Raw genomic sequence first — 25186 nt, forward strand, 5'->3', positions numbered from 1 at the left:
GTCTACTTTCCTTCTGCAAGTAGACTAGGTACGTTGAAAAATCCCCAGAGCAGTTTTACCAATATTCCTGACGGATTTCTTTTTATTAGGCTTCCTCAGCTAGTTTTTCCCACACTGCATCTTAAACAACATCAACATGCACACACATGGTTAGAGCATCTTTTCCCTCCTGCGGTTTATAAGCAGCATGGGTAGGAGACATACTTAAGCAGCACATGGGAGATAAAAGAACTGGATTCCCCAGCTTGCTTCTCTGTGGTGATTAGCTCTCATAAACACCAAGTCAGCCATCACTTACTCACATATAACTTACATTTTTCAGATGCTGAACCCTCCACCCAAGGTGGTACCTAATCATTATTATTTAATTAAAAACAAACCCAGCAGCCACATACAAAATATTTTATTTGGCTTTTTTTTTTTTTTTACTATTTATAAAAATGTGTGCCCCACTTTTCAAAATAAGACAAGTGTGCTGGATCAGACCAATCACCTATCTAGTACAGTATCCTGTTCTTGCAATGGCCAACCATATGCCCACAGGAATCCTGAAAGCAAGATTTGAGAGTAGCAACACTCTATCTACTTGTGACTCCAAGTGACTGGCATTCAGTCAGAGGCATGCTGTCTCCAGCAGTGGAAGGGGAACATGGCAATCTTCAAAGTGGTCCATAACACTTTTGAATTAATGTGCCAAACTTCTATATTGGAACAGCACATTTGACTATGGGGAATTCTAGTTCATCAGTACCACCCGGTCACCAAAAACCTGGAAGTAGATGTGTCTCTTTCAAGTCATTATAAATGTTAGAAAGGTGTTCCCAACTATTAGAGAACATACTGAGAACAGTAGGATGTTGTTCCAAAGGTCAGGAGGTTGCAACCCTCAGGTCCCTTCGCCCATGTTGTTATTCAGAGCCAGGGCTTTTTTCCCCAGCAGGAATTTGGGGGAACTCAGTTCTGGCACCTTTTGGGTGGGTGCCATTGCCATTCTATGAGAACAAGGGAGGCGTTCATGGTGAGTTCCAGCACCTCTTTTTCTAGAAAAATAGCACTGTTCAGGATTTTTTTCCTATGGAGCTAAAAGAAAGGAAATGTGACAGTTCTGGCTCTGTGACTCCCTCTACAAGTTGTATGACTTGTATTATTCCTGAAGAAGAAAATGCCAAATTATTTGCAAGGATGGCAATGTGTATTATGTTCTCAGGAACACTCTGAAGGTGGAGCAAGCTGTTGGTTCTGGGTATGCAATCACATAGAGCCACTTGCAGATTGATAGAAGGCTAGTCCCCTTTCAAGGAAGAAGTGGCTTAGGGTGAAGGAGCCAGGCCAGAACTGGAGGCTCTATAACAGGAATAGGGAACCTTTAGCCTTCCATATGTTGCTGAACTACAACTCCCATCAGCCCCAGGAAGCACTTGGTAATTGAATTGTCTTTCAAGAACATTGGTTGGCCAAAGGATTCCCACATATGTTTTATAGGATGAGGTATTTCCTGATTGGCTCTTTATGTCTGGTAGTACTTAAGTACTGCACCTCCCTCCTTTCACAATCATGTCACAATCATGTCACCTCCCTCCTTTCACAATCAGGTCACAATCATTTCACCTCCCTCCTTTCACAATCATGGTGATGCAGAAAGTACAGCAACTACATCAGGTTGCCAGAATTCCAGATCTCTGGTATTCAAAGGGATCCACTGTTTCCTTGAAATCTTGCCTCATGTTGTCTTCTAGCTCCTTTTGTAAGTGGAAAACAACAACAACAACAACAAGACCCCACGTCCCACAAGGATTAGAGCCCTTGTATTCTCATGGGAGGTTGTATTTATCACTTTTGATGGACATCGCCGATCACTAGGAAGGTACACTTGCCACTGGCATGATAATGAGAGGCTTTTGTAGCCTAACAAAAGTCAGTACCTTTCAATTTACTCCAGTCGCGTACAGCTCATGGCTTTTGATGTCTGTAAGCCACAGTAGACCAGCCTTTAATCTCTACACATGTAGCTTTAGCAGCAGTTCTTAGGGGAACATAAATTGAAAGAGGAGGAATGCAACACAGAGGAGGGGGAAATATTCAGTTTGTGATTTACAGGGTCTCTGGAGCCCAAAAGCACTAAACAGGTTGTTTTACATGGAGAAACAGACCATGGAAGTGACTACCCCATTAAAGGGAGATTCAAGATAAGAATTACAACATGGGCAGAAACCTGGTTTCAGTGTAGTAAAATGATACCATCAGGATGTTACAGAATGAAAAGCAATCACTTTCAATTATTATTGCACATGTCAGCCCAGTAAACTAACTCAGCTGGTATTTTAAGTAGCAATTCACAAGCATCTGCAGGCTAAACTATTTTGTGCATGGACAGAAATTCAATGTGTATAGGCACTCTGAGAAAGGGGAAATCTGTTTGCTTTTCAGTAGTAAATAAATGTTGAGGGCTAAGTATATTCTCAATAGGGATGAACAGATCTGTCCATTTTGGTTTCCTTCCGTTTCTCTTCTTTCCCCTTCCCCTTAATCTTAGGCTCATCCCCCCCCCCCACAAAGCAAGAAACTTGTCAGTACTTTAGTGTGCATTCCTCCTCCTAATACAACACTTTTTTGGTATGCAGTGTTGCCTAATATACATACTTTTGCAATCAATTTCCCCAAATATATTGCATTTGTGTGTGTTATTTTCAATTACATAGTTATTTTTATGCATGCTTTCCCTCCATATGCCATTTTTTTGGTACACATTTTGGGTGGGGTGCAAAATTTGGAGAAGTGTGAATTTTGAATGATAGCTGGTCTCAGTGCATGTGTTGTTTTTGGTAAATGCAAATTAGGTAGATTCACATTAAAATGAGAACTGAACTGAATTTCTTCCCCATGCATGTCTGCATGTGAACACCTTCCCTTTCAACACATGTGGAGAAATTCCCTGAAACTAGACATAGGAATTTATTATAATTATATCTTACCCTTCCTCAGGAATTCTGGGTGGCATGGGCAATGTTATCCCATTTTTCCTAATAACATTGTAGTGTTGGGTAGGCCAAAAATTTAGTATCTGCTAGATCATGTGAACAGGACCATAGCCCAGTGGTAAAACATCTGCTTTGTTTGCCAAAGGTTGCAGGTTCAATCCCCGGTGTCTCCAGGTATGGCTGAAAAAATACTTCTGTCTAAGACCCTAGAGAGCCTTAGCCAATCAGTGTGGGCAGTACTGAGTTAGATGATCCAATATTATGACTCATTATAAGGCCACTTCCTATATCAGGAAGAGCCATACGATGTATGATATGCCCCACTTGTTTGCTGGTAGACAAAGGATTGGGGAGAGTTCGGTGTACCAACTCCAAATTCTCCCAATCCTTTCTGAAACGAATGTCTGAATATTAGATTTCGATGTTATAGTTTAACATCTGGATATATTTAATTTCAGCATGTCATATATTACTTTGAAATCTGACAGCTTTTGATAGCAGAGATGAGATCATATTTGGTGTTTGCCAGCTGTTGGATCTCTGACAGCATTTGACAGTGGACAGCTATGGCATTTGACATTTGATACAATATCAAACAGTAGGCGATTAATGCATGATAGTATTTGAGAGCTGACTTCCGATATTTCGCCCTGTGAATATTTGCTCTTCTATAAATATTTGATTCGCTACGTGCTTGCTCTCAGTGTCTTAAACCACATTTTTAAATAGTCAATATCAGAGGGCAGTATGTGCTTTCTCAAAACAAAGGTGGCAGAGTTGAAGCTTTCTTGAAAAACACTCTTGTTGACTGTAAGTCCTGACTCCTAAATCTCAGGTGCATGAAGGTGACTGCACTGTGGCAGAAATGTACACTGAACATGAGTGTGCAATTTTGGCCTACACACATTGGGTTCTGTATGCATAGGGTGCATTTACAGGCGTCATCCCTGCAGGGGGAGCTAGCTGTGTACCTGATGAATGAGATGGCTGATACATGCTGGCATCTGGGTATGGATTCCTGGTGATTTTGTGGACCACCATGGACAGAAGGCACTCATTTGCATCACCTAACCCTATTCCGTTATCACCTAACCCACCCATGTGGGATGCGGGTGGCGCTGTGGGTAAAATCTCAGCGCCTAGGACTTGCCAATTGTATGGTTGGCAGTTCGACTCCCCGCAGCGGGGTGAGCTCCCGTCGTTCGGTCCCAGCTCCTGCCCACCTAGCAGTTCGAAAGCACTCTTAAGTGCAAGTAGATAAATAGGTACCACTTTATAGCGGGAAGGTAAACGGCGTTTCCGTGTGCTGCGCTGGTGCAGGCTCGCCAGAGCAGCTTCGTCACGCTGGCCACGTGACCCAGAAGTGTCTCCGGACAGCACTGGCCCCCGGCCTCTTAAGCGAGATGGGCGCGCAACCCCAGAGTCAGTCACGACTGGCCCGTATGGGCAGGGGTACCTTTACCTTTACTTTTTAACCCTATTCCATGTCCTACATTTAGTAGTGATACAACATTATCAGGACTCTATCAGGAAACTCATGGTAATAAAAGCAATTAATTTATTGAGAAACAACCACCCGACTGTATTGTAAGGTTTAGAAGCCTACTGCTTGTTTTTCTAGGAGTTATGAGATACCAGAATCCACCTAGGGTTTTATTCAGGTCATTCTAAAACTGCACCCCAGACAATCTGAGTGATTAAACAAGAACAAAACTTGACTACATAACAGTCCATGGCTTGTTGGAAGCAAAATAAACCAAACTCAGAATTGCACCTAAGCTGCTAAGCTGAGCCGTGGCTTGGATCTAGGAATCTGGCAGCTGCAGGACCAGGAGGTGGGGGGAACAGTCACAATTTTTGCTCTGAGTACTTACACACTTGCTCATTCTCACTAAGTCGTAAGTTGACTTAGCATTACATGCAAACCAGGCCAATGAATAAAACATACAATCAATAAATTACAAAAAAGCAATTATAATAGAATTGGAAAATAGTAATTTATTTACGTTAATGACACATCTCTAGGAAATTACCCTGCAGGGAGCCCAGATTGCTGCCTTGCCAAATTCTTGATATTGCACCTGAAGTCAGTCAAAAATCCAAATAATTACTGCAACAGAAAATGACTAAAGAAACAGAGATATGGGATGCCTTGTCTTTAAAGTATGTCTGCCAAAAGGTTGTCCCAAAATGGACAGTTTGGGAGATGCTGTTACAGAATCCATTTCCAAACAATTAACAAGTTTTGGCAGGGAGAGTCGATACTTCACCCACAATGCTGATTTGTATATGTAGCAATGTATTAAAAAGTTAACACTAATGACACAAACTTGTGCCTGTGAGTGCTCTGAATGCTCCTTAGCATGTTTAATATACTAAGAGTGAAATGTCTTGATGTAAGAACAGAATATGACAGTTGATTGGTACTGAGACAGTAGGAGAACTGCCTTATGGCTGGATGACATATGAGGTGATAAGGAGAGACATTGACTCGGATAAAACAAGGACAGTTTGAAACAGAATGGGCCTACTGTGATTAGGCTGGTGGACTTGAAATTCATTATAAAGCAGAATCGGTTATGTGAGAGCTGGGAGACCTTTTTGTGTGTGTGTGCAAACATTCTCATCACTTTAGCCGTCTTGATTTCTTGCCATTCATCACTGTCTCCCTGTCCAGTTTCATAAAGGATTTCTTGCTCTTTCTTGACACCTTACACTCCTCGCAACTTACTGTAATCTTGTAGAGGACAAATTTGTTCTAAGGACGAGTGAATGGTAAAAGCAAGCTGTGTTTGCCGTTTTCACCTCTTTGACTTAAACAACGAGACTAATTCCTTTAAAGCTTATCTTATAAAGGTATCATAGCCTATTTCTCGCTGAGGTGGTAAAGCCATGTCTGGGCTTGGATAACTCATCCATCCCCCACCAAATTTCCTGCACATAGTGTTATGTACTGAAGTTCTCACCCTGGGCCAGCAGGGGGATACTGTAGATAGTTTTCACTCAGGTCCACGTCAGTTATTTTAGGCGTGGAAACCCTGGGTTGTTGTTGCTACAATGTTGACAGCCGGCTGCCTATAAAAGCAGGCCGGCTGAGCTGTTTGCTGTTCCATTCTGTCCAGCGTACAAATAAAGAGCTGCTCTGGAGAAATCACTGTGTCGTCTGCTATGTTCGCCCACAACCTAACACATAGAAAGCTAGCATTTCAAGAAGAAGGACTTGTCTAGCTTTCTCTTTAACATGCTCATTCTCTGTGTGCTGCTCCCATCCCCAAAGCATAATAATCAAAGAGCTTATCTGTATGTCCTCTTTTGTTCTGTTTAGAGTGCTATGGCTCTGACACAAGTAGGGATGGGTGAATTTATCAGTTTTTCTCAGTTTACCATTTTGCTAGTCTTAAATTCAGTACTCTATATCACTTTGCATTAAAGAAAAGTCCTCATAAAAATTCTTCAGCATTTGTGTGCAATTCCCTCCCATATACATGTGTTTGAATGTAATTCTTTGTAATATACCCATATTTGCAAAGCAATTTCCCCTAATATAAGACATTTCTGTATTTTATTTTTTTTATATCTGCATTTTAAGGTACACTTTACCAAAGTATATGCATTTTGGGTTCAATTCAAAGTACTAGTATTAACCTTAAAAGTTCTAAATGTCTCTAGCCAGTGGCCACTAGCCAGCTTCTTCCCATGTATGCTTAGGTGCACTGTAGGATCATTTTCTGAGGCCCTTCTATGGCTGCCTCTGCCAAATGTGGAAAGGACCTTTTCAGTGGTGGTGCACCTTTGTGGAATTCCCTCCCCAGAGAGGCTTGCCTGGTTCCTCCATTGCGATCTTTTGGATGCTAGGACCACCACCCCAGCTTTCAAAGCTAAGAGTATTCCAGTGCTTTTTAAAGGCTTTGCACTGACGTAATTTCCTTGTATTTTGGATTTGTGCTTTTGTCGGTTTTGTTGTGTTTAGACTTCATGTTTCTACTGGTAATTGTCCATTAGAATAGCTCAGCTGATAGAGCATGAGACTGATAGAGCATGAGAGCCAGTGTGGTGTAGTGGTTAAGAGCGGTAGACTCGTAATCTGGGGAACCGGGTTCGCGTCTCCACTCCTCCACATGCAGCTGCTGGTGACCTTGGGCTATTCACACTTCTCTGAAGTCTCTCAGCCCCTCTCACCTCACAGAGTGTTTGTTGTGGGGGAGGAAGGGAAAGGAGAATGTTAGCCGCTTTGAGACTCCTTAGGGTAGTGATAAGGTGGGATATCAATTCCAAACTCCTCCTCTTCCTCTTCTCCTTCTCCTCTTAATCTCAGGGTTGTGGGTTCAAGCCCCACATTGCCAGGCAAAAGATTTCTGCATTGCAATGGATTGGACTAGATCACTCTCGTGGTCCCTTCCAACTCTATAATTCTATCAGTCTGGGAACCTTAGTTAATTGCGTGGCATATGAACATTTTAAATAAAAAAAATAAAGAGTGTGCATGTGCATGGTTGTGGATCAGTTCCATGCGTGAAATTGTATATCAATTTAATTGACAGGGGGTAAATGGGATTGAAAATTGAGCATCAAAGACATGAGATTACAAAATGGGATTAAAAAATATTGTTCAAAAGTTGAACAAATGGAAAGGAGCACCAAAGATGGTCCTTACCCAGGGAAGCATGTGGTCCACAATGACCTTGAGAGGGTGTTTCAGCACAGTAGTTCCTTGTGTACTTGGGATCTCTGATGTGCCACTGGAGTTTGCTGCTTCCAAGCACAGCCCCATTCATGTATACCTATCCTTTGCATGCACAGATGTGCTCACTCTGTTGAAATTAATAGGATAGCTCATGCTTATAAGACCTAATTAAGCTGTTCATGGGGCTCTGGTTTAGGATGTGTGCATAAGAGAGGGGGGGGGAAGAAAAAACACATTGGCTTTAAAAACTCAATTTGGTAATGAGCGGAGTCTGTTTGAATTAACTGTTTCTGAAACACTCAATTAAGTGAATGCAAGTAGTATTGCTTTCTGTACATGCAATTACATTTGACACTTTCACAGAAATTGCATTATTTTATTTAGGTAGAGAATTGTGTTAGAAACACTTCAGTTACATTCTTAGGAATTTTAAAAGAACGCAGTGAGCGAATAAGGAATTCATCTAAGGACATTTCTTGAATAATGAATTTTATTGTAATTGCCCACTGTTTCATTCTTGATTTGCAAGCTGCACAACTGTTTGGCTTCAAACATGCAAATTCAGTGTTATCTTGTTCCAGTAAACAGATTGCTGTGATGATATACAGTAGTAGTTAAGCTATCTGCTTTGTTTACCAATTTCATTGCATGCTTCATTGCCTCTCTCTTGCAGCATCTCCCAGCATATGATGGAGGAGGCTCAGATATGCAGCCTATAGCACTTAGAAGTACTCTGTTGGCCTGGATTCAAAGAGCCCCATGCCTGTGCCTTCTGGCACTTCCATGTTGTGCTTCTAACTGGAGCCACTCCTATTGCTTTGGTTACATAAGAACATAGGAAGCTGCTGAGTCAGACCATTGGTCCATCATGCTCAATATGGTCTACAGTAGCTTTCAGGCAGGGGACATTCTAAGCCCTACCCGGAGATGGTGGGGATGGAGCTCTGGGACCTCCGGCATGCAAGGTGGATTCCCTTCCATTGAGCTTTTCAGGGTATTCTACAGGCTTTTGCATAAAGTGAGTGATGGTGACAGTCTCAAGTTACATTTGAATCCTTCCCATTATTTATAAAGGTATTTAGATGACGTATTAAGTGGCATGTTGGCCCCTTTTATAAATCCACTGGGAGCTATTGCAATTTTCTTATCGGTGGCCCCACCGCATTGTTCTCACATTCAAAGATGCCATGGCAAAGGGCGGCATCCGGTGCCCTCGTTCAGTTGGTGCAAGGGTTTACGCTTGCGCAAGCGAACTTCCTTTCCCTGTGCATATCCCACGCTTTCCTCACATTGGCTTCAAAGTATCAGAACATATTTAAGGGTGCGTGGGCAGCAGAGAGGGGCAAAATGCTCCATCATTGAAGCAGGAATTCTTGAGCGGGTGGCACATTCATGCAGAACTATAGGCAACTCCCCATTTGTGTGAGGGTTGCGTTCCGGATCATTGCCCGTATCAGTGCTCATGTATAGGCCTGTTCCATTCCCGATCCCATTCCACCCCCTTGGGGGGAGTGAGAATGTGCTTTAAATGTATGGTATATATGTACCCTAGGGGTGTTTTAGAGGTTCATTTTTGTGAAGATGAAGTTTTGTTCCCTACCTCACCCCCCCACCCAATTATATCTTCTTGTTCAGATATTGGGCATATGTGGTCATTTCCAATTTTCGATGAATAAATAAAAATGGCTGGTTAATTTGAAGTTTTTATGTAATTTCCTAAATCAGTCTCTCTTACAAATTGCGGCAAGTTTTTGCAATCCTGACTGCTGCAGCTGGAGTGCAGGGGAGGGGGGGTTATTTTTTATTGAATCTATGTTACATGGTGCCAAAGGATGTGATGTGAGGGAAGGGTTGCCTAGTAGCAGTTTCTGAAAATGCTGATTATTTTGTTTGCTCATTTATTTTAATTTGGTTGGTAATCACTTTGAATTGGGTGCACACTGAGAGTTGCTCTTGCAGCCTCCAGGAAGGCATTTATCTATCTGTCAGCAAGTAGTTTAGTAAGGAGCCTGCTTTCAGACCAGAAGACCAAAGCGCATGGTGACCTCTCAGCCAGTGCCTAGTTCCCAGCTTCCAAAATGGCTTGCTGTCATAGAAGTATAGAGTTGGAAGGGGCCATGAGGACCATCTAGTCTAACCCCCTGCAGTACAGAAATCTTTCATCCAATGTGGGGATCGAAACCCATGACCCTGATATTAAGAGTCTCATGCTCTACTGACTGGGCAGTCGACAGCAAAATAAATTAAAATAAAATTTCCTATTTTGGGTCTCGGTCTAGGTAACTTTAAAGGGCAGAGGGCACCTCTTGGGCTAGCTTTGATTCATGGACCTCCAGTTGTTGTTCCCAAATCAGTGTAATGTAGCATTTATAAATATACTCCATCTTAGACAATGTCTCTCACAGGGCTAGCTTTAGGTGTGAGGGGTCTGGCAAAATGCTTTCTATGGATACCCTCAAGCACCAACACCATGCTCTGTGACATGATGTGACTATTCTAACTATCTAATTATCTAATTATTCTAATAATGGCCCAATGTAACATCCTTCCAGGGCACACTGTGGGGAGTTTAAAATGGTGGCAGTCCAGCTGCCCACCACTCCATTCTGAATCTCAGAGATAGGTATAAGAGCCCAGAAAAGACATCTGCCTAGGTAGGTTTTACCCGGTACGTAGGCCCTGACTGTTTCTTAAGGAGACCAGGTGCTGAAATGGGGACTTGTTGCTTGAAGAACAAAAACCCTTTGTATCCGTGAAGCTGCCTCCTCCTTGTCTTCCTGTAACATGGCAACGGTGTTGCTGAGGGATGCTTTGCGGCTCACAGGCATAATGCGAATTCTCCCCCCTACAGAGCCAATAGCAATTACAGTTGCTCTTTGTATTGAAAAGGACATTCAATATGATAACTGCACTGCTCTCCGAATGTCCTTTGGCGATTGACCTTTGAGATGTGGTGTCCATAAATTGGTTAGGATCCTGCTGGGATTTTAAGAGGATTTGTCACTTTGTAATCAATGGAAATAAGCACTTTCACCCGTTATGATAGGATGAGCTTTTTAACAGTCTAATCCCAACATTACCTTTAAAACAAAAACAACAACAAAATCTTGATTTTGTGTGTTTAAGAAATATTAATGTCAGTTTTGCCTTCCGCACTGAAACTGAGAACAGGTTGGTAGGTAGGTATATAGATTGATAAAGACCAATGTGGGTTGTGACAACATCCTAGACTGCATGATGCAAGTTCTTTGATTGATGTTCACTTTTGGTGATCTGTGTTCTTCACTTTAAAGGCTGCACATACCCACTGCCTTTTATACCATAGAACTGAATGGTCACCATTCACTATTTTGTTACCTGTTAATTACTCATTCGTACTCCACGGAAGGGTTGGTAACATAGTAAAAAATTTTTTAAAAAAATAAAAATAAAAATTGTCTGTGTATGTGTGCATACTTTTTAAAAACAACAAGTCTTTGGCAGGAATCTGAAGCACAGGGCAGCAGAAGTCCACAGGAATAGAGAGAAGTGGGTAGCCCAGCGTCCATGTTGTACTTAAGGGAACAGTGCACAGTTAATGCATCATGCCTGAAGGCAACATAAACATCTCTTGGAGATACTGTTGATGTTGGAATAAAATTTGTTCACAGCACCTCCAAAGCAGAAAGTAAAGGTCATGGTATTTATGAGATTGGTTGGCCCAATAAATGTTGGTGCCTGAGGAGGCATAATGCCACTGCCATAGCACTTGCCACCTAACACAGTTGCCTCCCTTTGTCCCATGGTAGGACTGGCCCTGTTTCTGAGGTAGAAGTAAAACCTGCTCCAGCCATTGGGTTGTCCAGTCCCTATAGGCAGGGTCCTACAGAAATGTTATTTATTTATTTTATTTCCGTTATAAGCTACTTTTCCTTTGTTCCTAGGCATGTGGTTCTTAGGCAGTCTCTCATCCAGGCACTGACCAGACCCGAACCAGCTTAGCTTCAGCAAAGTGGTAGCTTCATGTGCCTTCAGGCCATACCCAGTGAAAGATACTGTCTCCCATAGGATTTTATCTGTGCTACCTTCCACAAGCCCTCTCTCTACTTCTCCTATTTATGTAAAAAATATTGTATGCCAAATATTTTTATAGTACTCTTCCTACAAATCCCAAGACAACAGCAAAACACAACATAAGAGAACAATACAGTGGTACCTCGGGTTACATACGCTTCAGGTTACAGACTCCGCTCACCCAGAAATATTACTTTGGGTTAAGAACTTTGCTTCAGGATGAGAACAGAAATCGTGCTCCGGCGGCAGCGGGAGGCCCCATTAGCTAAAGTGGTGCTTCAGGTTAAGAACAGTTTCAGGTTAAGAACAGACCTCCGGAATGAATTAAGTACTTAACCCGAGGTACCACTGTACATTAAAACAACATGATAAATAAAAGCATTATAACAAAAAATAGGCAGACTTTTTATATTATTACTAACAGTTTGTTTAAGAGGGAGCTGCAATAAAATGTTGTCCTCCTGTCTGAAAGACGTGCTGCTGCTCAAGGATCAATTCCCTCCAGGCTTGGCTTTCTGTCCTCCCACCCTGCTGTGTTTTTCTTCTTCTTCTTCCTTTTCCAACTGTTATGCTGTTATGCATTGCTAGTCCTAATTGGGCTGTTGTTGTTTTTTAATTCTCATCATCTCCTCCTCCTCCTCCAGTATCTCACATTCATCTTTGGATATACGCCTCTTCAGGTTCTTTCCAACGTTCTCTGTTCTTTGCTGTCTGCATCCATATAAGCCCTGCTGTTAATTTTAGATCATACACCTACCAAGTTTGTCCCCTTAGGTTAAAAAAATATATTTTTGCACTACCTTTAAACCTTGGGGTGGCCCCATTTTGGCTACAATCCGAGTGGCACTCACTGCCTGAGCTTGTGATTGAAAAACAAACAAACCATGTTTGTAGCACTGTAGAGTAGATTGTTCATTAATTGGTTGCAGTGGATGGGGGAGAAGTCTGATTCAGGTTGCATTTAAAGGCAAATCTACCTGCTCTGCACTTTCTGAAACAATATTCAAACTCAAATGGCTTGAAACGTCATCCTTGAATCTTCATACTTCTCCAGATGTTGCAGAGCAGTTATGCAGCCACGTTATGTATATAAATGCATATACCAGAGTGATGCATGCATATATTGGTGAAAATGAATTATATAGGGGAAAATGTCTATATTAAGCAAAACTGAATACAAAATGTGTCTATTAGGAGAAATTCACACTAAAACGTGGATGATGTTTCATTAGGATATTTTTCATACACAAACACACACACACACACACCTCCCCAAAAACCCACAATTTTTCTGGTCAAAACTTCTCATAGCCTGAAAGTTTCGAGTTTTATTCTCTCCCTTTCTCTGGAAAGAAAATAAAATAGTTTTATTGTATGTGTCTCATTTTCTCATCCTCTCTCAATAAATGTCTAGTCTTTATGTACTTTGCCAAGATCTGGCTACCCTCCATCGGAAGTGTGTGTGAAATTTGCACATGAATGAAACATGGGCAAGAACCTTGTTTATATTGTTATCCATGTGGAAGGTGAGCTTTGAGTCTTTGTTTGCTGCCTAAGCTATCAGTCATCAGTAAAACCAAGAGTGACCATGTGTTACTGGTCTTAGAGGAGGGAAATCTTTACCTACACTATGGTATTATGAGCTGCATAATCCGTAACTCTCTTCTTGGGCAATGTAATTACAACTGTGAAATGTTCCAAACAAAATCCTCTTGTCATGGCATCTTCTTTGCACCCTCTACCCCCCCTTTTAGTAAAAGAACCAACAAAATCACATGAAGACCAACGACCTATGGAATCTTTGTGGTGGTTTTGACACCTGTGGCAGCTGTCTCCTTTGCCTTCAGGAAGTCATATATATCAGAACAGTATAAATAGCTGTAGGGGGAGATGCAGCCTGAACTACAAAAGACTAGTTGAGCCAGGGAACGGAGCATTTTCCAGAAATAGCTAATCCCTTGTTGCGAAAGTAATGTGCGAGGCAGAGGACATATACTTCATCTGGAGAAAGAGAGTGAGCCGTAAATGCAGAGATGAGTTGGAACAGCTCTATCTAGGACAAAAATTACCACAATCTGTAACAATGAAAACATGGACAAAACGGACAGGGTGTTATATATAATTTTGTAACACAGCACAGTAGCAACTTGATCATGACCAATGCAGCTGACTTGTAGAGCACAAAAGAAGCACAAAGAATCGGGGGAGGGGGGGAATGGTGATAAGAATGTAAGATAATGAACAGTATCCATGTTTAAGTAAAACCAAGGGTTAAGGACAAAGGAGCCAGTCAGATTATCTGTCTACAGAGCAATGGTCAAATGCCTTGAGAGTGTTGAAAGAAAAGGGTTGTGTCATGAGCCCTGGAGCATTGTTGGGGCTGTGCTTGGGTTGGCAGACATTGATGCAGGAGGTGGAAAAGGAAGAATCGGAGGGAGTTACGGGAACCTAAGTTGGAGGAGCGAGGAATTCTCCCTTTCCACACTAACTTCAGCTGCTTGGAAGGAGGAGAAGGGACAATGGCTCTCTTCTCCAATCTTCTGCAGAGTGGAGAGCCTCGGTGGAGGCTGGAGAGAGTTTTGTTCAGCCAATGGGGCCAAGGAGGCTGACTGGCAGTGGCAGGGAGGTAGGTAGCAATGACTGAACAGGAGGGTGTAGCCTTGTTGCCTAGAATGAGGGTCTACCTTTGTGGATAGAAGCAGACCCACCCACCTGGTCAGAGGTTTGCACCTGCAGTCTTGACATTCCCAAGAGAGTCTTGCAAATGAGCATGCCACACTTCATATTTAAAAGCTGGTGGGAGAGGTGGGGAAACTTGTTGGGACGTCTTCATGGCTTCCATCTAGTTCTCAACTTCTTGCCCTGCTCTTGAACTCCTGAACATTGAGTCTGCTGCCATGACTGTACTATTACTTGCCTGAATAAAGATCACTTCCTTACTTACAAGTAGGAGCCTCTGTCTGCATGTGTTGGGTGGGAGACAGGACAGGTTGCTCTTCTCCGCCTGCAGTAATGGCTACCAGAGACTTTTGACCTCTTTGATATTTTTTTCCCTGATAGAAGACGACAGCTGTAAACTGAACAGTTAAAAAACAATCACAGTGTTAAAGCACGGCTAGACTGACATCCTTCATTGTAGGGCAAAGAGAGTAAGACGGCAGTAAATGCTGGGATTTTAAAAATCATGTACGGCAGCCAGTTGGCTTTCCTTCCTGTGACCTGCCAGTCATTGCATGGAACTGGCTGGGGATTTGGAGCATTTGGCAACAAATGAATGGGGAAATTGGCTGTATTCATTCCTCAAAAAGTAACAGCTGATTTCAAGCAGCCCCACAGGTTAGACATGCCACTAAATCTGGAACTCCACCACAATTTTCCATATCATAGGCAATTAGCAGTTTATTAAAATATCACTGACTACCCCCATTTGAACTTTCTGGAGGTTCCCATAGCTTCTTCTGAGACTACTTATTTCCCTGACAGCATATGTACCTCATCATGCATTTGTATTCCATATACTTGTTGCTTTGCCATCAGTGCACATCGCGCCTTACATTGTAACCAAATTCATTTTCTCTGTGTGTGTGAATTGCTATTCACAACTCCTCCAAATGTGTGTGCCTTCATTTCTTCACATACTGTTTATGACCATCTCACCTTTCTGCCATGCATTCTTGCCACTGGAGCAGAGGCAACCTGAGACCTTCTAGTGATATCTTTTGGCCTCTGGGTGCCAAGGCACCAGACCAGCCACTAGTGAACAAAATCACAAGGAGGAGCATCAGCCTTGATGATGCAATGTAACCCATGAATGATGGTCATTACTGAGGCAGTGTGAATAAGCAGCTGGAGTTGGTCCGGGAGAGCATGCTCTTAAGCTCCATTCGTTACTAAGCCAGAACGCAGGAAACCTCACAGAAGCTGCTATACCTTCCCAGACTGTTTCAACATATGGGCATGTTCTGGCTATGTGTACATACACACAGACTCAATGGAAACATACCCAGAATTTCAGCAGCTAGAAAATGTTAAAACCCAGAGTCCCCAGTGAGCACTGTTGATTATAAGACCATGAATCACAGAGTTATCAAGGAGGGGTGTGTCATACTGCATAAGACAATCTGCTATGATAGCTGAAGGTTGTTTGTCTGAGTGACAACAATGAGCATTGCTTCAAAAAGACACCCTCAACATACCATATGATATACTAGCAAATCCCTCAACACCTTTCCATGACAGCAGCATAGGAAACTAACTTCTACTATTTGTCGGTTTTGACAGTGGTTCTCTAAGGTCTTAGACAGATTTTTCACATCACCTATTATCTGATCCTTTTAACTGGAGATGCTGCGAGGGATTAAACATGGAACCTTCTGCATGAATGTATATACTGAGCCATGGGTCTTCCATGATCTGCTTCAGCATAAATACTAATGCAAATGTTACTAGGCAATGAGTTCTTTGTTGCCAAACTAGACTGGCCTTATGCCCCCAAAAGAAGGGGGGGGGGAATATTCCTAAGCTGTTTTTCCACTAAGAAATAGATCAAGAAGCAAGTTGGTTGATAGGCATCTCTTTGAATTAGCTTAATGGTATGAACAGTAGTTGTTTGCTAGTTAGAGCCAGTGATGCAATGCAAATATATGTGGGAAGAAGGAAGTGACTGGTTTACAAGATGCTGTGCTCACAAAAACAGTCAACTTTGTATTGGACAACCTTGCTGTGATCCCCGCCCCCCTGTATTGTTCCTAGTGGAAACAAAATAGTGGGACTTTCTCCCAGGAGAAACATTGCAGGTTTTCCCAAACATATACTGTTATTTCCCTCACCCTCTTAACTTTCTGATGGGAGCCCTCATTCCTGAAATGGTGAATTGCTTCAACTATCCAACTTCTGAACTGAAAACATTATGTAGAAAGGTTCTGTGTGTCTGTTTCTGGAATTCTATGAATCCCCCATTTTATGTTATTTTGCCATGTTAGGTCAAAAGGGGTTTATGGTTGTGTGTGTCTTGTGGGAAGACAGAGGACAACATGTTTGTAGACACAGACTTAGCAGCCTGACTTCAAATCCCACTTAGCTTTAGACTTCCTGATAGGCCTTGGGCAAATTACTCTCCCAGGCTCAGTTCCACATGTGTTCAATTGAAACTTCAAGCATATTGCTTTGAGGGCAAATTGGAGAGGCGTGTAAAGGACCTTGCGTCTCATATACCACGAATAACAGTTGAGTAACTTTGTGCCCATTGCCTTTGATTCCGACTGATCTTTAACTTTGGTTCTCTCCTGCCTGTTCTTTTGAACATTCTCTTCCTCCCTTAGGTAGTCGCTGCAAAATATTTGTGGGAAGGCTTTTACACAGCACCACATAACTCAGCTTGAGTGCCCTGGCTATACACAAACCATCTGCAAAAACAGACTGTAAAATGTACACCGAAAATAATGACCCAAGCAAGCAAAGAGACACTACACTCATAAATAAAAGACGGATTCAGACACCCTCCAAAGATATATTGCAGGGTTTCCTGGTGAACTCAACATCTGCAGGTGTCTCTTGGATTAACTGCCATTCTTTTCAACATGGCATGGTTAGTGACTGCTGTTTATTCTGTTGGCCAGGTATATGGCACAGGCATCCAGCTAAAAAGAAAAGAAAGATTGTTTTCTTTCTTTCTTTTTACTGTTTGCATCAGGGAGGTGAATGATCAGGCAGTATTTCTGCCTGAGGTGTTGGCACTTCTGTTACACCATAACACAAGAACCATAGAAATGGAGCCTATGAAAGGGTCTTGCAACAAGAGTTATCTTTGCTGATCCTTCCTGTGTTGGGTGGATTGCTGGTTAACAGCCCAGGGTGGAGAGTTAATGCTTCATCACTAATTGTTAGGCTACTACTGGCTGGGGATCTCTCTTTGCTTTTGAATTAGATACCCCTGACAGCTTGGGGAAGGTGAAGTCATGGAGAAGAGAGACATTAGAAGAAAAGGAAGAGAAGGGAGCTGAACATTTTAAGCTGGAGTTAGAGGGAAGCAAGAGGTGCAGCCTAGAGAATTGCATCTTGGGACCTGCCTTGTCAGAGTGCCTGTTTGGTTATAGCAGAGTTGGGGAACCTCAGGCTCCTGGGAGTTGAATGCAGCCCCCCAGGCCTCTTCCTAAGTCAGTGGTGGCCAAACTTGGCCCTCCAGCTGTTTGGGGACTACAGTTCCCATCATCCCTGACCAGTGGTAGTCCAAAAACAGCTGGAGGGCCAAATTTGGCCACCACTGTGATTCTCTCCTCTTCAGGCCACACCCCGTCCTGTAGGATAATACCTGTTGCTCGTTAGGATAAAGATTGGGGATGCAGGAACATTTGACCTTCTTATAGATGGAATGTGGTCTACTGTACAGAGGTCCACCCATTGTTCCCTTGCTCCACCCATTGCTTGTTCCATCCGTTATTATTTTTTTGACTCTGGTCCCATTCATTTTGCCTTTGTCTCTAGCTGGTATGGAGCCCATATAGAATGGGGGGAGGGGAGATTCCCCCACCCCTGTTTACAGTATTGCACAGTTGCATTAAGTCTCTAGTGCCCCCAAAGCTGGCAGTGCTGCTGTCCCCAGAACCCAAGACAGTGGGGAGTAGGGTATCCAAGTTTTCAAAAAATGGACAAGGGCTTCTGCATCCTTGATAGTAGAAGAGGGCAGCACTCCTGTACCTTTAATAGTTAGAAAAAGAAGGGATTTCAGTAGGTATGGCTTGTTATGAAGGTGTGGTGGTGGTGGGGATTCCCCCCCTACCCCAGCACCTGAGATGCCTTGGGCCACCCCTGCAACTGCTTGCCACAAATACCCCGCTTCAGTGCTAAAACAACACAGGAAGCGCCTATGTCCTACATGAGCCCTTTGACTGAAATTGTAGAACTTTTGCCCTCTTTTATGTAGAACGGTGTGCTCCTCAGAACTACTTCTTTTTATTTGTTTGACCTTCCTAATGAGAACAAGTTGATACAGCTATGGTTAATGAGCCAATTATTCTTTTTCTTCAGAATAGCATCCATGAAAGCATTCCACCACCACCCCTCAAGTTTATGGTGGGAATCAATTAAAACCTATCCTATTATTTATATTTTATTACTGTTTGCATTTGGTAAGCCTTCCTCAATGAGATAATTAATTGGTCAAGAATAAAACTGCCCCTGAAGCCCATAGAGATTCCTGAACAGGCAATTCCAGCTTTGCAGTTAATTTCACAAACTTAATTTCCTGAGGATGACTAGACCTGGCTTGTTGGTCTCGTTGCAACAGAAGGGAGCAAAATCTCATGAAATTACATTCTGCAGTGGATTCAAAGTTAAACCTAAGATAACCAATGACTCCGAGCTATTATCTCCAGTACCGGAGGCAGCAGCTCAGGGTGGGACATCTCCTTTGCACGCAGAAGGTCCTATTTTTGGTCCATGGGATCTCCAGGAGGACTAAGAGAGGCTCCTGTCTTGCCTTTTGAATATCTATTTGCCAAACAACTATTAAAGGCACAGGAGCACAATTCATGACCAAGGGTCGTAATGCTAATGGAATCTGGCAATAGCATTGGGGAGTTTTAAAATAAATACTGTATTAGAATAAAAATAGGTGAAGCTTGTTCTTTTATCAAAATATGTTCTATGTTGCCACCAGGGTTTTTTGTGTTTATATTTTTTACAAATGTGAAGGCGTTTTAGTTACCCTGTAGAATATTTCAAAAGGCCACTTAAAGCCAAACTCAGTGTTACACTGTGAGTGGACCTGATGTTAACAACATTGCAATAGTGTATGTGTTTAATGATGAAAGCTGGAAGTTTGAGAGGAGAAACAATAGCAGTTGGGGCATGCAGGTGTGTTGTTTAACCCTTTCTTCTCTGACCACCCCCACCCTTTCAGAATCATGCTTTCACCTGCTTTCCAGTCCTTGAAAAACCAGCAGTACAAATTAAAAGCAACCAACAGAAACGGAACAGAGTCCACAGGGCCACTCATCGGCCATAGGAAGTTTCTTCTGGACAAGGTAGGATGCCGCATCTTCTTTGGAAAGCCCCAGAGACAAAGACAGCTCCAACTCACAATATCAGCAAGGTGGAGCAATTGCTCATTGGCACAGGTGTTTCCAATTCAGATGCTGAGAGCATGTGGAGCAGTGATCACAGTGCAGAAGTTTCAGGCTACATCCACACAATGTATTCAAAGCACTATTATAATAGCACTTTAACAATTATGGCATCCTCCCAAAAAAACCAGGAACCCTAATTTGTTAAGGGTGTTGAGAGTTGTTAAGAGACCCCCTATTCCCCTCACATACTTACAATTAGCAGTGGGGGTTTAACAATCAATCCCTCTTCCTAGGGAACTCTGTGAATTGTAGCTCTGTGTCTCAACAACTCCCAGCACCCTTAACAAGCTACACTTCCCAGGATTCTTTGGGGTATGGGTGTGTGTAATATTTATGGTGCAGGTGTGGCCTAAGCAGTGGTTGGGCTTGTATGGGGAGAAGTTGAACTCAGCTGCTAATGTACACTGACCTAGTCCATGTGGCACAAGGACTTTTGAATGGACTGTGAGTGCTCTGCTGATTTCATTGTCTCAAGTAGCCCCATGTTTCCTCTGGCCACCTCTGTGCTATAAGGTGGATGGATAGTCCTTAGTCGGCCTCTAGTGGGCCTCATGATAGGGCTTCTGTAACAGGGCTAGTAAAGAGGTGTGGTTGCTTCTGGTAGCAGGTTCTTGAGAGTGAGCAACAATTGTAAATTAATAAAAGAAAAGAGTGAGCAGCAACTGCAGCAAGATGTTGGAATACAGAGCTACGTGTGTCACATTGTGTGCCTGAAGTAGCCTATGTCCTCAGGTGTGGTAGTGGATGCTGTTTCCCCCTCCGCCCTCTGGTGTTGAAGCAAGATTCAGTCAGCTTCTATGCGTGGAATGGGAGATGCCACCTTGTCCCTTACCTCAGACTGCGAAATGTCGTGGGTTGGCTCTGGACTCGGGCTTTGGGGTAAGTAGTTGGTATGAAACTTTAGGCAGCTACACTTACTGCACCTTCCTGCTGTGTTCCTAGTTTATAAGTGCATAGAAGAAAGCCCTCAGGCACCTTGTGAATCTAAGTTTCATTTTAGGTTTGTTTTGGGTTTGCTGTTTTGACATTGTGAGGTACAGAGTAATCTGTGTTTGCATGTAAAAGCACTCCACGTTGCTTGATGCTGGAGACCTTTGGAGCTCTTGCTTTTCTCCAAGTTCCCTAAAAATGCACGAAAATGGATTTTATTTTTTTTTTGAAGGATTGCTATGCCAGATGTAGTGCTTTTGTAGCCAGCCTAACAGCTTGGATGGAAGTGCATTATCTTCCACCGCCAAACGCAGGAGGCAAACATTGTGGAGCAATTTTCAGTCTCTTCTGGAAGTGATGTGAAGGCAATCCTTTTAGGGTTTTATTCCCCAGTGCTTGCAATGAACAATTGAAGCTGCACTATTACTTGAATCCTCTGTGAAATTGGAGAAGCAAATTAGCTGTGAAAAATGCAAGAATTTCCGAAATACGGGGGACTAATGTGACAACTGAGTATTATGGCATAATTGAATTAGTTCTGTGGTACGGATTTTAAATAAGGGTAACAGAATAGAGCAGGGCTTTTGTTCCCAAATGAAAGAATGGATTTAACATTCCGGGGCTCAAGAGCCGCAGTTCAGAGTAAGAGAAAGTAAGTGTCAGAGGGCTTTTTGCCACCTAAGTGTGAATATTTGTCAAAGCTAAAGGCTTGCAGTAAAATACTCTGGTATAAACTAGAGAAGTCTTTTGAGGTGGCTCTAATTTATTTATGGATGCACCACACAGGCTGTTTATTATCAGCTCTGTTTCCCCAAATGCTTGTTGTTTTTAATGAATGCAAACGAGAGCCATGATTACACTGTCTCCTTTTTGACTCCCGTAGTCCTAGCCCCAAACTGTGTACTCGTTGGATGTAATGTGTGAACAGCTCTCTTTTCCCATCATGCCCATTAGAGATGGGAAGGTCAACCTATTTCTGTTCTCTGGGTCAGTTCTTTGTGTGCTCAGTGATCCTAGTTTCTCCATTTTAAACATGTGTGCGTGCACGCACACACACACACACACAATTTGCATATAAATTAAACCAATTTTGTGTGACACCCCACACCATCCAACTGTATTCCTAATTTTGATCAGGATACAGAACAGGAGATGGCAAATTTTCTATGTGCATGGTTCCTCCTCTCGTTTCCTTTCTTTAATGGAGGAACGTTCAGTTATGTGACGTTGGTAGTCTTTAGTGATGCAGTTGAGAAACAAGTTTATGCCGTCGTCTTCTCTTTGTGAGAGCTATGCCTAACAGTGCAATTCTAAAAAAAAATAATCTGGGAGGTTTTTAGCTCCCCCCTGCCCACTTTGCAAACAAAAAACAAAAAACCCTAAAATGAAACTTCTTTTATGACAAAGAATTTATGACACTATATGTGCCTATCAGACAAAACGAGTTATCAAAGGAAGTATGCCAAGCATGAAATCCATATCCCACTATTCTGTGATTTGCTGTAGACACAGTGGTTCAGCTCTCCTGACCACAGAGGCTACCTCCTTCACTTCAGTGAAAGAAGATTGTGCTTTCCTTTGTAATCACAGAATGAATCCTCCCATTTACTGAGGCGAATGGGATATCTAAAGGATTTAGGGAAGTGTACATGGGAGTCTCTGGATGGCTGTATCTTTTTCCTACCCCCCTCTTTCCATATTTGTATGGCTGAGAAGTTCCTGGATTACTCCTATTGTTTGAGATTGTCCAGCTGAGCCAACTTCAGTCCTTTTCCAAATAGCTCAGGCTGCAGCAGTCTTAACTATACCATTTATTCAGAAGTAAATCCTATTGAATTAAGTGGAGCTTACTCCCAGGTAACTGGAGTTAGGTCTGCAGTTTTAGTGTGACTCATGTGGTGCAGTTATACTACCCGCCAATCTGTGATTTTAAGATTACCTAGCACTCCATCATGGATAAGCAAAGAAGTCACATCAAGGTTACTGATTAAGCCTGCCTAGTAGGAAGATGGGGAAATCTAGTGGCAATTTCCATCCAAGACTACCATCTTCCTCTGCCCCAGGAGGCACCTACCATCTCCCTAGCACCCCCATGGCTCTAACTGACTAGAAACGGTCAAATTCTAACTTGGGTCCCAAACTCTTAAAAATGGGCTGTAGCCATGCAGTTCTTTGTCCCTTATGAACCTCTCAACCTGCAACTGATACCTGAACCAGAGGTGACCTTGGAGAGTACGTTTGCTTGGATTAAGTGTAGGGTTAGGGTTTGTCCAACCAATATTCTGCTAGTGTTTTATTTCAGTTTTGAGCTGCATACTTACTATTCCCTCATATTTTGCCTACATATATTCCTTTTGAATGAACCACTTAATTGGATTTCTGGGCTGTCCAGGTTGTCAAAGGGCCTGGGAAAAGGACAGGGTGAAGCTGCCAAGCTGGAGACTTGGTATTCATCCAGATCTTCCCCTACTCCCAAGGAGACCACCATTAGGCAGTGGGAATCCTGCACCCTTGTCTCTAGGTGACACAGAAGTGGGTGGTGGCAGCAGAGATAAAGAACTAGGACAGGTTCCCCAAAGATATTAACCTGCTGCGTTGTCGTTTTCTGTAATGATAAAACTACCAAGGTTTGTCCTGTCCTAAATATTGTAAATCCCTGGTTCATTTATTGTTACTACCATGACTATCACATTTTGCCATTGAAACTTTCAGCCCAGTTTCTGTATTCTTTCCCTTTCTTCCCTTGAGTGAAGAACTGCACATTTTACAAACGTGACTTATCGCTCCTTTTGGACTCCTTCGTTCAAAACAAGAATAATGTTTTCCTGCTGTGCAACTGTTCAAGCATAAGGGTACTTAGCTCAACAGGGAGCCATTTGCAGCTCAAGAACCTTCCACACAGAGCTGTTTCAGATGTACTGCTGTTGTTCAGGAACAGGATGTGAACATTCCATGCGCTTCCTGTTCCACCACAATGTTGTTGCATGTCTCAAGGCCTGCAGCAGATGCTGAAGGTGATTTCATGTTCGGGAGATGCAAATGCTATATTTCAGACATGACGTTCTGGAACGGGAAGCATGAGGATCTTGATATCAGTCACAGTTAAGCTTCTATTTTTAAAATTTCATGACTAGAAAAGCCATTAAGTACCTATCTTTGTTCTTAGTGCAGTTTCCAGATCTGAAATAGAAAGTCTTCCAGTTTGGATCCAGTTTGGATCCAATTTGAATTCAAATAAAGAGCCACATTAAGGATGCTGATGTTAGAATAATATTTTTTTTAATGATACTCATCTTCATAATTTCATCACATCTCTGACTGCAACCCTTCCTACAGCTTGGGGACTTTGTACCTATTATTGGCGTTAATCTCACTGAGTACCAACTAATGGACTATTTTTGAAATCTGTTTATTTATTTTTGACTGTTTAAAATGTATTTTTTTCTGATATACCAGCATTTTTACCTTCCAGGTGCTACCTCACTGAGCGGTTGGAATTTCTTCCCCTACACCCTGATTTCTTCCCAAACCACCCTGCAACTGACAATCTTTTCCATGTTATCTTTTGTTAATGTATAGTATGTCTTTGAATCAGACTCATCTACCACACCCAAAACCTCCAAAGGTGTGAGAACCCTAACAGTTTCCTCAAATATTTCTTTGTTAGAAATAAAATAGATAGGATGGATATTAAACCATTTGACTTGAATGTTGGCTAGTAAGTCTCCCAGTTGTTCTTTTCATAAGTGGATATAAAAGTCCCTAAACTGGTATAGTTACTCACCTCCCTTACCAGTCCTTTATTCATCTGCACTGTTGAAGGAGGGATAATTTAATATAGGCATCAAGGGGAACCTACTTGGGATTCATTTAGATTGTCATGCTTTCTGCCTTATCTTCTGTTGTTTATGTATGAACACACCACAAGATTAATTGTTAATTGTAAATTGTGTGTTTTCTTGATGAGGTCTGGGAGCCCGCTCAGAGTACAAACTAAGCTTCATCAGCCAGGCCACACCTCTGCTGGCTTCCTGGGTCACAGCTATTTCTCTTAAAGGGGGCTTGTGTACAGTATTTAGTTGATAATGTATACATTATGCTTTCCATACCATAAATGTGCACCTTGTGAATGCAACACAAACTATTGCAGACGTATGAGAGCTTGTTGGAAGGCTGCACCAGCAGAGGGACGTCCTTTGATTCTGACAGTTCCATCTCCACCCAAAGTTGGTCTTGCCACTGAATTTATTGGTGCAACTGGACCCTGTCAAGTAGACCCCTCTTGGACCAGATTTGTACACTGCTTGCAGGCAAATACCGTATTTTTTGCTCTATAAGACTCACCTTTCCCCTCCTAAAAAGTAAGGGGAAATGTGTGTGCATCTTATGGAGCGAATGCAGGCTACGCAGCTATC

The 25186-nt window shown here is 42.4% G+C and overlaps 1 long non-coding RNA gene across 3 annotated transcripts in view; it reads left to right on the plus strand.

Annotated features, from left to right (window-relative positions):
• The window catches only part of LOC309339426, a 142657-nt gene that overhangs the window by 22373 nt on the left and 95098 nt on the right, over nt 1-25186 (plus strand). For 2 of the 3 annotated variants that reach the window (XR_014155334.1, XR_014155335.1), the window contains exons 2-3: nt 19616-19739; nt 20574-20720. This is a non-coding gene — a long non-coding RNA (uncharacterized lncRNA). The remainder of the gene's footprint in view (nt 1-19615; nt 19740-20573; nt 20721-25186) is intronic. The other variant, XR_014155336.1, reaches the window with a different exon arrangement.

This window comes from Podarcis erhardii (assembly GCF_964252035.2).
Source record: "Podarcis erhardii genome assembly, chromosome: 3".
NCBI lineage: Eukaryota > Metazoa > Chordata > Lepidosauria > Squamata > Lacertidae > Podarcis > Podarcis erhardii.